Here is a 14,293-nt window from a genome sequence, read left to right as displayed (position 1 = left end):
ACTACTGAGGGAATGCGTTCAGAAAATGAAGAACATTGTTCAGAAAGCTTAATGAAGCTTCATTTGACCATAACTATTAACCCCTGAACCTGGTAAAAGGTATGAGGTACTCCTGCATAGCTAGCTAGTGATTTACCTACTGAATATGGTGGTCGGCATGCCAACGAGGCTTGGAAATTTGCAGATGGTGATTCAGAGGAGATGTAACAGTTTAAAGTGTAAAGTAACTTAATTTTCTAAATTGTCCGCCTACAGTGCCAACGAGAGCTCTTCTCTAATATTACCGGGTACGCAATAGCTATTCAACTTTAGAAGGTATTGTTGATCTCAGAAACAACGGTAGACAGCACCATCTTATCACAACGCCCATGTTTGTGTTCCTTCAAAGTTTGCAAAAACATTCATCTGAACTCGCAAATCAATTGATGAGATTTTGGAGGTCAAAGGTTCAATGTCAAGGTGACTGTGTCCTCATGTCTGGCCATCCGATTCTTGTGAATGCAATATCTCTGGACGCCTAGAGGGAAGCACTTTAAATTTAAAATACATAACCACTAGGAGTCGCGGATGAACTGATTTCGATTTTGGAGGTCAAAGGTCAAGGTTACTGTTTCATTACGTCTCCTGAACTGTATATGTATTTCTCCTGAACTGGTGATGGGGATGCTTTGTGGACGTAAAACCCCAGTGGCCTAATGGATAAGGCACTGGCCTCCTAAGCCAGGGGTTGTGGGTTCAAGTCCCATCTGGGGTGAATCTCAGCAGGTTGGCACAATGTAAATGTCCTGGGCCTCTGACCCAGAGGTTGATGGATTGAAACCATCCTCTGCTAACTCTGATTTACATGGTGAGATGAATCATGTTACACCTGCTGGAAAAGTTGTTGACAGCCTATGAAAAGTGGCAAGTCAGTTCTTACATCCACTGACCTGTAAGGATCCTGTAGTAATGCTAACTTTCCAGTGATGTGGTTGGGCTGTTGACAGGTTTTGATCATATCCATTGGTTGCATGGATGTGACATCAATACCCCGGTTCTATCACCTGGTTGCTGTCTTGTCTTTGTCGTTCGACGACTATTTGGGCTCACACCTTAACACACCCGAAGCATCTCAGCCTAAAATCATGCTGCACCTCAAAGGACTCTCAAGCACTCCCAGCTGTGCTTTTGCAGAAGAGCGCCTTGTTTTCTTTTAGCTTGGGAAAAGGCTTTAGCTTATGACAAGGTAAACAGATTGCACCATTGTGCTACTCCTTAGTGGGTCCACTTCAGTTATGTATTGAAGCACATCCTTAGAGCTAATGGCCCTCATTTCTTAACCTAACGTACGACAGGCTTCAAGTGAGATTCATGAAACGTTCGTATCACACCAATCAGAGCGTAAGAATGATCGTACATTGATAAATGCAGCGGCTGGAAATGATTGTAAATTAAATATCACGCCCCAATATATTCTCAGTTTTGAGGCCTCGCCTCTATTATTTATGACATGGCCAGACATAATCCGGCTAAGAAGTTTTCAGAGGTGGGGATTTAAAGCCTGACATCCCAGGTGCTCTAGTGCAGCCAGATACCACCAGGCCCAGGGGAATATGCCGCCTAAGAAAAATGCAATCCTACCCAATGAGAAGAATAAACATTGTGAAAATAACGAAAATATGAATACATTAAAAATATACGGGCATTGAACATATTGCTGCAGTCTCAGTCTTTGGATGGTATAGGTAGCGCCCCGTCAGACATGTCATGATATAGCAGGTTCTCATGACTGAGAACCTGCTATATCATCTAAATCCCACTTCTGACAACTAGTATTTTCATTTGGAACTAATGTCTAAGAGTTGATATTGGGAATAAAGAACTTAGCAGTTCTTTGTATTTAAGTGGACATGAATGTGCATGAGAAACGCAATTCCAAGTGCAGCGTTTTGTGAGCATCTTTATTGTCAACACATGTAAAGTTCCTTAGGGGCCCGTAGTGGATGAAATGGTAAAACACTTGGCCCTGGATGCATAGAATTCCGGCCATATTGAGCGACAAAGTTTGGGTGTCCTGAAAAAAGGGTCTTGAACTCTATCTCGCCGACCTCTTTTTTTACTGTTTCTTGTTATGTCACGGCAAGAAGTATTATGCTTTTGAGTCGTTTGTCCAGCTCTACATCAGAATCAGAAATAAAAAAAACATCAGACATATGCAGTCTCTGTGGCGCAATAGGTCAGCGCAGTCGGCTGTTAACCGAAAGGATGGTGGTTCAAGTCCACCCAGGGACGTTTGTCGCTTAAATAATCTGGAGTGAGCCAACTCTAGGGTTTATCATTCTGCAGGTGAATATAGAGCAGCCCAAAGATAACCCGAGTGGCCTTACCTTTATCTGAAGGTACAGTTCTGAAGACCATGTACTGTACATATTAATCTTTACGGTCATTGGTATGCAGGTCACTTGATGTAATACAAGCAAATACATAAGGCCAGACAGAGACAAAAAGTGAGAGAAAAGAAAAAGAGACCAGCTGTCTAAAGGATAACCAGTTGAGATTGTGTGCGTCTTTGAGAACTGTAAGTCATATAACTGATGTTGTCAGTTCATTTAAACTAATGAGGAAGAATTTGACAAATCAAAATCAAGTCCAGGAACTTACTCTTTCAAACATCACACCTGAGTCTCTCAAGTCCTGACCATTCCCTGACCAGGAATCGAACCCGGGCCGCGGCGGTGAGAGCGCCGAATCCTAGCCACTAGACCATCAGGGAGTCACATCTTTCAAATTTATCTTTGTAGATGTGAGTTTTCTTTTCTCTTCCTGGAATGACTCATATTGTTTTAGGCGAGGAATGGCTCCTGGCTAGAGCTTCAGAAGGCAGGACATGACAGATTACACATCTGTCACATAGTCAGATTGTAGTCTTAAATACCAAGTCTCTTGCTGTTCCTTGACTAGTTAGCCCCCCCTGCTCTGCATCGCTCCAGGTATGTAGAAAAAAAATCTGTTATGCACCTTTGCATTGCGCTAAAATGTCAAAATTTGGACCTGAATCCAACAATAACATTACTTGACTCTCACATACATTGGTTTTCAGTTAAAAAATGTTGGTTAGGGGTTTAGTTACTGCTTGAAAAAATGAAAAGAATTGTTATTGAGATGGAGAAAGATGAAGTGTTTATGACCCATCAATGATGACAAAAGGATACATCCACTGTCGGGGTCTGATTTAAAGGAAATGGTACTCTTTAAAACGTTAAACTAATGAGGAAGAATTTGACAAATCAACCAAAAACTTACTCTTTTAAATCTGTCTGTCAAGTCCTGACCATTCCCTGACCGGGAACTGAACCCCGGCCACGGCGGTGAGGGCGCCAAATCCTAGCCATTAGACCATCAGGGAGTTACATCTATCAAATTTAATTTAACATATTGTTGGTTATATTGTTTTAGGCAAGAAATGGCGCATGGTTAGAGATTTAGAAGGCAGTGGTGCCAAATGCAAAACTGCCTGTTTCGATTTAATTACATGGTAATAATACAAAAACAGAGGTGTAGTGATTACTTGGAAATGCTTCCGGTAGTTTCTGAAATAAAAACCATGAATCAGTGGTGGAAAATGCAAAACTACCTGTTTCTATTTTATTACGTAGTAATATTACAATGACAGAGGTGTAGTGATTACCTGGAAATGCTTCTGGTAGTTACTGTCAAACAACCATGAATCAGTGGTGGAAAATGCAAAACTGCTTGTTTCAATTTTATTACATGGTAATATTAGAATAACAGAGGTGCAGAGATTAGAGGTGCAGAGATTACCTGGAAATACTTACCATGAAATATGTCTTGTCCTTCACGTACGTAACGCTGTGCAATCTGACCAGCAGCTAAACACCTTCCACCATCAAGCACTGGCGACCGGGATCCTTGTAACACGTTTATTTGAGTAACAAAGGGTGAAACTGGGAGAAAACACAATGACCAGTTACTTAGATAGTAATGAGTCACAGATATTAAACAAAGATAATTGTAAAAACAATATAACTACACAACAGGCTAGCAAAAATGTAAGATGAAATAAAGAAACACGTATTGTTATACAGTGTACGTAGTATAACCTATGTTGGGTATCTAAATAAACTAAGATATACTTACATGTGGCATTACCAAAGATAAAAGTGGCAAACTAGCTTACTGAAGTATACCGTCATTTAGGGCTGAACAATATTGTGTTTTAGCATTGACATCGCGATGTGCGCATGCGTGAAAGTCACATTGCAGGACGTTACGATGTTCAATTCAATTCAATTTTATTTATAGTATCAATTCATAACAAGAGTTATCTCAAGACACTTTACAGATAGACCACACTCCAGAATTTACAAGGACCCAACAGTTCTAATAGTTTCCTCCAGAGCAAGCAACAGTCCGACAGTGGCGAGGAAAAACTTCCTTTTAGGCAGAAACCTCGGTCAGACCCAGGCTCTTGGTAGGCGGTGTCTGACGGGCCGGTTGGGGTTAGAATGAAGAGTGGCAATAAAAATAGAAAAAATTAGTAGTTTGTAGAAGTTCTTTGTAGTAGTTCATGGCATAGCAGGACGCTGTGCGGCATTACAAGGCACAGCAGGACGTAGCAGGACGTAGCAGGACGTAGCAGGACGTTGCAGGACGTTGCAGGGCGTAGCAGGGCACCGCAGTGTAGCAGTTGAACATGGCATCACAGAACGTGTAGCGGGACCATGGCGACAGCTGCTACCCTGATTTCGGAGCCTCTCTGATCCAAGGGAACATGCTGGTGAAAATGATGTTGACGTTAATACTTTTTTGCTGCTTGATAGAAAAGTAACCTTTCACCGTTTCTCCTTTACATGATTATTACCATCCGACCGTTCCCCTTTAAGACAGGTAGCCATGTGGGCAACGTGTGGATGTGACGTTAGTCCGACGGGGTTTGGTATGGGAAGTGAGGCTCTCCGTGTGTAGAAAAGTAGCCTACCGTTGGCAACAGCTGCCTCTGACACAGTGATGTCATAGTATTTGATGGGTAGTGAGTGACGCTACAGTAGTTGGGGTTTTATGTTATCCTCAAATACAAACTAAACCCCCTGATTAATGCAACATAATCACAACGTCTCCCGACCATTTCCCACCGCAGAAAGCTGCTATCAGCCAAGCTAAAGCTAATATAGTTAGCTTAAAGAAACAAGCAGAAAGGCGCTACCAGCCAGGCTAAAGCTAATATAGTTAGCTTAAAGAAACAAGCAGAAAGGCGCTACCAGCCAGGCTAAAGCTAAAATAGTTAGCTTAAAGAAACATGCAGAAAGCTGCTACCAGCCAGGCTAAAGCTAATATAGTTAGCTTAAAGAAACAAGCAGAAAGCTGCTACCAGCCAGGCTAAAGCTAATACAACTAGCCCAAAGAAACAAGAGGCATGCAGGTCTGGTCAGTTTATCAAACTGACGAGCTGGCCTCGCTAGTCGACCACAACCTGAAATTTAGAGGAAGCAACATGCAGTCACTGTCATTCACGTTAACCTGGATTGATTATTATATGAATACAATGGTGTCATGCTAGTCAACCAGAGTATTTCTACCTAATTTCCCTCTCCAAAATCACTTCAGAAGAGTAATGTTACAGGGCTGCCAACTCTCACGCATTGGCCGTGAGACACACGCATTTGACTGGTTTCACACGCTCACACGCCACACCCCCGATTTCTCACGCTAAAGTGTCAACCCGGTCGGTCAAATTTCTGATAGATGAGTTTATCTATAGATTTAGCTGTTGAGCCACTTATGATCGACTAGTTGTGCTTTCAGAGACTGTGAGGGGGTTCAAGAGCGCTCCCTGTCTGTGAAAGTTTCGAATTGTCGCAAACTGAGAACATTTTTTTACGATCCATCCCATTTCCCCGGCTTTAGGTATGAGCTCTGAGTATCACAGACCCGTCCGTTGCTTCGTGTCCACTCTCTCTGTAACAGAGGTGAGCAGCGCGGCTGTTAGCGTAGCAACTTCAGTTCATGTTAGTGGACCTGCTCTGCTGTGGACAGTGACGCGTTGCAACCGTGTAGTCCTGCGATAATGCGCAGCGGACAGCCGCCTCTAAACTTTGTCAGAGACCAGAGACCCGAATGGGCCTCTGTGTCCGTCAGACGGTCTGAGTGAGATCCACCATATCAGCGGAGCAAAGACATGCACAGCAGACTATATTACAACTCTCCAAATCTCGGCCAACAGAGATGGGAGGAGTTATATTTTGAATGTGCACAAAGTTGTAAACATGAGCAGAAATCTGATGAAACACATCTGAGCTATACTATATATATATACTATACTATATAGCCTATACACTATACTATATATACTATACTGCAACGTTGGGCCACTATTGTGCTTCTTAAACCTCGGTGCATCTCTAAATGTAACTGTAAATAATTAATTTGATGTTTTATGAAATGAACAAATAGTCTTTTTTTTCCCAAAAAGTAAATCCAGTAAGTGGGGCCTAGAGGATGAGGGCCAAACATTACTGAACCTTGGCACAAAGGTTAAAGGATAAGAATTTATGTAGATCAGTGGTTCTTATTCTTTAGAATTTCAGTGGTCTTAGTTGATCCCTCAACATTAATTTAACTTTGGGTCCCTTGTCCCTACACCAGGGACCCCTGGACCTGTTCACCACAGACCCAAATCTTCTCAGCTGTTGATAAGATTTGCTACTGTCTCTTCATGTGGTTCATTATGTTTGGCACGTTGTCTGGGTCAGTTCTTATATCATAAGAAGTTAATAATGTATATAATGTAAATGCTAAATGCCCTAAAACCTGTTGATACTACAACAATGCAAAGGTTCTTAACCCTACAGTTTTGCACATATCATGTAAGACTTGATTTCTCCATTTTTTTGCAAAAAAACTCTCCAGAAAGTGCCATTTAATGGTTTATTTTTCAATTTTTTTTCCTGGGGGGGCATACCCCCAGACCCCCCTAGGGAGAGCCCCACCCCCCCACATATGACAAATCACAATTTAAACCCTAAAGGATAAAGACCCAAAGAAATTGCTTTGTACGCGGCAAAATATGGGTTGGCCCCCCCAAATCTCACTCCAAGGTTTTGGGAAAAGTTGGCAGCCCTGATGTTAGTCACAGCGCTTACTTGCTTTGGTGTTTGTAAAGCAATAAAGTTCAACAAAGAATATGAAGGTAAATATGGTGCAAATGTGAGAGCGCGTAGATGTGATGTGAGCACTTAGAGAATATGATTTGAGAGCTTGTAGAAAAAAATTCTGTACTTGTTCTTTATTTCATTTTTTTTCTTCACTTCAGTCACTTTTCCACAGCGGCAAGTCTGCGCTCTCAACTTTTGCAACACTTCTTGCGATACATTTGGTGCAAAACTAAGTTGAATCTCCGCTGCCGACCTCAACGGGATCTGATCTCCAGCGAGACACGGAAAGCTCCAGACCCGATAGCAGCGGCACAACCCCCCATGAGCCCACCTCCAGTGTTGGGGGAATAGCAAGCTAGCGTTAGCGAACTAACCAACCAGCCCGCTTAAAAAAAATGTAATTTAAAAGGCACGCATTATACCCATTGATGTCCGTTCGTGGCTGCAAGACCTGGAGCTCACCGCCAGTGTTTCAGTTTGACTGTTTAAAGTGTTAGGATAATTAAAATGTATTTATTTATAAGCGGGGTTAGTTTGCTAACGCTAGCTTGCTATTCCACCAACACTAGTGGTGAGCGGGTCTGAAGCTATCCATGTCCGTCTGCAGCTGCAGGACCGGGAGCTCACCGCCAGTGTTTCAGTTTGACTGTTAAAAAGTGTTGAGATAATTAAAAAGTATTTGTTTGGAAGCAGGCTGGCTGCTAGTTAGCCAATGCTAGCTTCCATGCTACATAAATAAGCCTGACAGAGCTGTCCCTCACAGAAAAAAACACAGGTAAAATTAAAAAACGCTGCATAAGCTTTGCTACAGTGTGTTCATCTAAATATAGGTACACCTACATGTAGGGTGACGAGATTGCAATATAAGCCTGTATATTAATATTAGGACTATCCATATGTCAAGGGTGTATATTAGGCGGTGCAGTACAGCCCGATCCAGCAGAGGAGAGTTCTAGCCCAACCAGGCTCCTCTCTTTACATTGTAAGCCTCACTGGGTGTCCAAACTAAAATGATAAGAGGCAACTTGGTAGACTCCTTACTGATGTTTATATCTGTGCTCACAATGCCCTTTTTTTTTTTTAAAACACCAGCCAATCACAAGTGTTACATGTGAATAATCAATGTGTGAGTAATCAGGGAGCTCAAATAAAAGATAGTTGCAAGGTCTCCCAAATGTTTAACTTTACAACCCGTAAGCTGTTGGAACCTTGGTTGCCACAGGTTCCCAAATCTCCCCACAAAATGTCAATCACATATTTTCCAGCCCCCGATTGTTATCAGCAGAGCAGAGTGGCGCAGCGGAAGCGTGCTGGGCCCATAACCCAGAGGTCGATGGATCAAAACCATCCTCTGCTATTTCCTGTGTTTTGTATCATCAGTATATTTCCCGTCTGTTGATGTTTAACAAAGCCTCTGATGTTGCAAGTGTCTGAAGTGAAACGTCTCTCCACCTGCTGAAGAGTAAACTTATTCCTGCTATAACACCCATAAAAACTTCAGTGTAATACAGTAAATATACTACACTACAGGTAATAAATACTGTAAATGGAAACTGTGAAATATGTACGTTCAAAGTGCTTGTTGTGCTGTCTACCAGTCAGATTACCACAGGAGGTAATATCTTCTGCAGCTCTTTTAAAGACTCTACCATAATACCTGCTGGAGATGCCAGGTCCTCATACATGTAAAGCATGTGCTCTAACACTGAGCTACATCCCCTGAAGATTTTGAAATTCTTTTGACTTTTTTCTGAGATAGACTTAGATTTATCTTTATTAATGCTTTTGGGATGACTCTTGCAAGGAAATTGAAATATGTTGTGTATGGCTTTAAAACCTGTAAATGTGACTGCGGTGGCTGGAAATCAAACCTGGGCAAAATGCTTGCACTGCTATGGTATAAATCATAGTCAAAAAGTAACAAACCTGTTGCCTTTCTGCTGGACAATACAACGTTCACTGCAAATCTTGTAAGACAGATTGATAAGAAATACATTGGTGGAGACTGGTTGCTTCCAGTACCTATGAGATAAGACAATATTGTTTATGAAAGCACATCTGGGGTTTGGTATACTCTGATGTGTCATTGGTTTGGTACCACTCTTAAAAAACACTGCTCGTTGTCGGCAGGATTCAAACCTGCGCGGGGAGACCCCAATGGATTTCTAGTCCATCGCCTTAACCACTCGGCCACGACAACATGATGAGCCCTGCTAGGACTGTTTGCAGAAATGTTCATGTAGCACCTCAACACACCACATAATGCCTAAGCTGCACTTGCAAAATAGCAGGGTGTTCATATACTTATTTTCGTCACTGTAAGATTCCTATACATTGTGTATGGTAGCCTTTACAATGTTATTTATTTATTTTATTACCACACACACAGCCTTAGCAGAGCTAACCCCCCCCCCCCATCTTTATCCTGATGCTTGATTGTAATAAAGCATCAACAGAGAGAAGTTGTCTCCGTTGGTGTTTTAACAGACACACCTGGGCCAAATTGAAAACCAGATTCAGCTTTAAATCTTTTAAATCCTAATCTAGTCCTCATTAAGTTTCAAATAATTTCACAGGAGTTAGTTATTATTTTTGATCATCAATACCAAATTGAATCTAATTGGATGGGAACATACACAGACTTCTCACAAAATCCCACTTGAATTCATGTCTTGCTACTCGGTCAGAATCTTATTAACCTGGAGTCCCAGTCTCTGTCACAAGAAATAAGCTATATGTTTATATATGTTTTAGACCTATTGGCAGACAGACATTTAAAATGTAGGCAATGGCAAATAAAGAATAAAGAATAAAGAGCCTTTTGCTGTCTGCGCTCAGCTTCAAACAACAATGTTAAAAACAACAGACAAAGCCAGAAATCTTGGTGTAGTCATGGACTCAGACCTGAACTTTACCAGCCACATTAAAACAATAACAAAGTCAGCCTACTATCACCTTAAGAATATATCAAGGGTTAAAGGACTTATGTGTCAACAGGATTTGGAAAAACTTGTCCATGCCTTTATCTTCAGTAGACTTGACTACTGTAACGGGGTCTTTACAGGTCTCCCTAAAAAATCAATCAGACAGCTACAGCTGATTCAGAACGCTGCTGCTCAGGTCCTCACTAAGACCAAGAGACTGGATCACATCACTCCAGTCCTCACTAAGACCAAGAGACTGGATCACATCACTCCAGTCCTCACTAAGACCAAGAGACTGGATCACATCACTCCAGTCCTCACTAAGACCAAGAGACTGGATCACATCGCTCTAGTTCTCACTAAGACCAAGAGACTGGATCACATCACTCCAGTTCTCACTAAGACCAAGAGACTGGATCACATCACTCCAGTTCTGAAGTCTTTACACTGGCTTCCTGTGTCTCAAAGAATTGATTTCAAAGTACTCTTGCTAGTTTATAAATCACTTAACGGTTTAGGTCCAAAATATATTTCTGATCTGCTACTACACTATGACCCCCCCAGACCTCTCAGGTCATCTGGGACAGGTCTACTTTCTGTCCCCAGAGTCAGAACTAAACAGGGTGAAGCAGCTTTCAGTTTCTATGCTCCTCATATCTGGAATAAACTCCCAGAAACCTGTAGATCCGCTGCTACTCTCAGTTCTTTTAAATCAAGGCTGAAGACCTTCCTTTTTGATGCTGCCTTTCTTTAAATGACTGCTCATTTCTTTAAATTTCTTATGCTGCACTGTAACTTTTATTCTTGTGTTTTATGTGTCTATTTTTTTTAACTGTCTATTCATGAGTTTTACCGGTTTTTAATGCTTATGATTTTTAACTGTTTTTACTAGTGTTTTATCTGTTTAACTGATTTTGTGTAAAGCACTTTGAATTGCCCTGTTGCTGAAATATGCTATACAAATAAAGCTGCCTTGCCTTGCCTTGCCTTTTCTCAATGTCCACTGAAGTTTCTCAGCGTGCTCTCTAGTAACATCAGCAAGGCTACTTTTACTTTCATACTTTAAGTAAATTTCCAAGCCTGTACTTTGTTACTTGTATTTGAGTAAAGAAGTTAAATCAGTACTTCTACTTTTACCAGAGTATTTGTTAACACAATTAAGTCTACTTCTACTTGAGTACGGGAAGTCAGTACTTTGAACACGTAACTTCATCCGTCTTTGCTGTTGCATTGCGTTAACAAATAACTACGTTTGTGTAAAGTAATCGACAGGCTTTATGCCCAGGTTGAGTAGGGAGGGAAATGTAATGCATACCCCTACGTTTTTTCTTCTTCTAATATTTATCATGAAACGAGGAAGCGGTATAGAGCCCTAGTAAACAAAAAGTGAGAAAAACAGCAGTGAGAGAAACAAATCAAGGGACTGGAGAGCAGGAAGAGGGAGAGCCAGAGGAGTTCTGGGAGTTTGGAGAGAGGGCGTGTGATGAAAGTGAGGGCTCTGACACAGAGAGGGATATTCCAGAGGGTGAGGAAGATGAAGAAGAGGGTGAGGAGAATGAAGAAGAGAGTGAGGAGAAGAAAACATAAATGGGACAGAGAGAGGAACAGCCAGAGGGACAGCAAGTGGATCCATGTGGATCAAGTACTGCACCGTCAGGTTTGTGATGAAGAAGGTTCTTACTATTTTCAAAGCAGTTCAATTACAATTTCATTGTAGGTCTGCTGTGTGTCCTTAAAATGGAGCTTTCTGCTGTAAAATTCTTTTTTTTGTTTGAATATGGCTCTGTTTCTTTTTTTTCTTGGCCTACATTTTGAAATGCATGCAGGTACACATGCATACAGTGGTACTATAACAGATTGCCACCCTGGTGACTTTCTTCCATGTCTCCATGTCTTCATATATTTGGGCTGACAGTTGAGAAACCTTCCCTTGTTAACTATGACATGGATGACTGAGAACCTACTGTATCGTGACATGTTTAATTTACTATATTATAATTTTTGAGACAGGTCCTACAAAGTATTTGTTGGATCAGTCAGGATGGCCGAGCGGTCTAAGGCGCTGCGTTCAGGTCGCAGTCTCCACTGGAGGCGTGGGTTCAAATCCCACTTCTGACATCTACTGTTTTTCTGAGACATGATATTGGGAATAAAGCAGTTCTATGTATTTAAGAGGACATGAATGTGCGCAAGAAACTCAATGGCCACTACAGGGTTTTGTGGGCATCTTTATTGTCAACAGATGTAAAGTTACCATGTGTTTGTACACAGTAGACATATCTACTGCTGTCTTCACTGTCTGTGGCAAGTCCTTTAAAACCTGTTCTTGACTTGCTTTTTCCCACATCCTCTGAACGCTTAGCTAACTAACTGACTTAAGTTGGCCAATAATTGTTGTGATTGTTGTGTGCCTTTAATACCACACATGTGGATATTATGAAAGAAACTGCCTAGCAAACCCTTGCAACACTTTTAAAGGTTCCATGGTGTAATGGGTAGCACTCTGCACTGTGAATCCAGCAGTCTAAGTTCAAGTCTCAGTGGAACCTGTTTCTAAGTCACAGTATAGGTGAAAAAGATCAACCTTTCAACTTTCCACATCTAGTTTAAAGTAAGCTAACAGGGTTATTCTCCTTGGTCATTTAGACTGTAAACAGTACGTTGGTGGGGTCATGTTGAGGAGTCACCTGGTTGTTAATGTAATTGGAAGGAGCTCCAAATTTGACAGTATTGACTGGAAGTGATAGGCTTTGAGTTACATGGGGGATACACACTTTGCATTCAGTCTCGTAATCACCATAAAAATTAGGTATCACTGAAATTTGAGCTTGTGTTGCTGCAGTCAGAGTATACAGTGCTCATCCTGAATGGGCCAGTATAGTGCATCAGAATTGCTTGTTGATGGTCTATTAGCTTTGGAACCCCCTTTCCCCACAGCTTTCAATTGTCAGATATGGGTGGGTGAGTGGGCACTGTGTCCAACCCTTTCTGTGTAAAAACAACAACAAAAGAAGTCTCTTGTATAAGGGACAAAAAATCTGCAGAGAACATTTTACCAAGTCCAGTTGCCCTCGGCCTAGTTGTGAACTTTTGGGGTAATAGCATGGATCAGGAACCAAAAGGGACACATCTGGACTCAATGTGGGCATTGTACGGCAATATTTGACACATTTAGACCATAAAGACAGTTATCAGTTTATTTCCCATCTGGAAGGTATATCTGTGGACTCAGTGGGACATTTTGAAGATAATTGCACAATGTTGACCCAATTGTCAGTCTATTTTCCATCTGGCAGGGACATTTCTGGATTCAGGTGGACATTGTTGACAGAAACATTGGTAGATCTTGATTCCCACCATAGGATTTGGCCTGTATTGCACATTGTCTTCACATCCCGTGCAATGTATTGCCTTTGTCAAACACATTGCCACCCTGGTGACTTTCTTCCATGTCTCCATGAACGCCCAAATATTTGGGCTGACAGTTGAGAAACCTTCCCTTGTTAACTATGACATGGATGACTGAGAAACTATATCATGACATGGTTAATTTACTAAATCATAATCTTTTAAACAGGTCTTATTGGAAATTTGTCGAATCAGTCAGGATGGCCGAGCGGTCTAAGGCGCTGCGTTCAGGTCGCAGTCTCCTCTGGAGGCGTGGGTTCAAATCCCACTTCTGACAACGATTGTTTTCATTTGGAACTAATGTCCGAGAGTTGATATTGGGAATAAAGAACTTAGCAGTTCTTTGTATTTAAGAGGACATGAACGTGCGCGAGAAACGCGATTGCAAGTACAGCGTTTTGTGAGTATCTTTAAACCGATGGATATGATTAAAACCTGTATACAGCCCAACCACTTACCAATCACATCACTGGAAAGACAGCATGACTTGAGGGTAGTGGATGTCGATTTGTCAAAATAAACTGCCAGAACATGATTTTCCTCAAGAACATTACTTTTCACGGTGCTGTCAACAATTACAGCAGTTACATTATGATTTTTCTCACCATGGAAATCAGGTTGAGGGCCATAATTTCTTGTTGCATCACCCTTTCTGATTGTCTACCATTGTGTCACCAGCAAAGGAGATTAGCAGAGGATGGTTTTGATCCTTCGACCTCTGGGATAGGGGCCCAGCACGCTTCCGCTGAGCCACTCTGCCACTCTGAAAATCACCCAAGACAGTACTTGAACCTACACTCCCTGGCTTAG

The 14,293-nt window shown here is 41.6% G+C and overlaps 6 non-coding genes across 6 annotated transcripts; 4 read left to right on the top strand and 2 right to left on the bottom strand.

Moving 5' to 3' along the window:
• Positions 1 to 681: 681 nt before the first annotated feature.
• Positions 682 to 754, top strand: trnar-ccu (transfer RNA arginine (anticodon CCU)). The gene has a single exon. It is a non-coding gene; the product is annotated as a tRNA-Arg (tRNA).
• Positions 755 to 2,197: 1,443 nt separating this feature from the next.
• On the top strand, positions 2,198 to 2,271 carry trnan-guu (transfer RNA asparagine (anticodon GUU)). Its single transcript has one exon. It is a non-coding gene; the product is annotated as a tRNA-Asn (tRNA).
• Positions 2,272 to 2,680: 409 nt separating this feature from the next.
• Positions 2,681 to 2,752, bottom strand: trnae-cuc (transfer RNA glutamic acid (anticodon CUC)). Its single transcript has one exon. It is a non-coding gene; the product is annotated as a tRNA-Glu (tRNA).
• A 6,517-nt stretch (positions 2,753 to 9,269) lies between these two features.
• On the bottom strand, positions 9,270 to 9,351 carry trnas-aga (transfer RNA serine (anticodon AGA)). The gene has a single exon. It is a non-coding gene; the product is annotated as a tRNA-Ser (tRNA).
• A 2,759-nt stretch (positions 9,352 to 12,110) lies between these two features.
• Positions 12,111 to 12,193, top strand: trnal-cag (transfer RNA leucine (anticodon CAG)). The gene has a single exon. It is a non-coding gene; the product is annotated as a tRNA-Leu (tRNA).
• A 1,484-nt stretch (positions 12,194 to 13,677) lies between these two features.
• On the top strand, positions 13,678 to 13,760 carry trnal-cag (transfer RNA leucine (anticodon CAG)). The gene has a single exon. It is a non-coding gene; the product is annotated as a tRNA-Leu (tRNA).
• The last annotated feature ends 533 nt before the right edge of the window (positions 13,761 to 14,293 follow it).

The sequence above is a fragment of the Etheostoma spectabile genome, unplaced genomic scaffold (genome assembly GCF_008692095.1).
Source record: "Etheostoma spectabile isolate EspeVRDwgs_2016 unplaced genomic scaffold, UIUC_Espe_1.0 scaffold00018788, whole genome shotgun sequence".
Classification (NCBI taxonomy): domain Eukaryota; kingdom Metazoa; phylum Chordata; class Actinopteri; order Perciformes; family Percidae; genus Etheostoma; species Etheostoma spectabile.
Note: the sequence above shows the minus strand (reverse complement) of the source record. Positions and strands in the feature narration are given on the sequence as shown.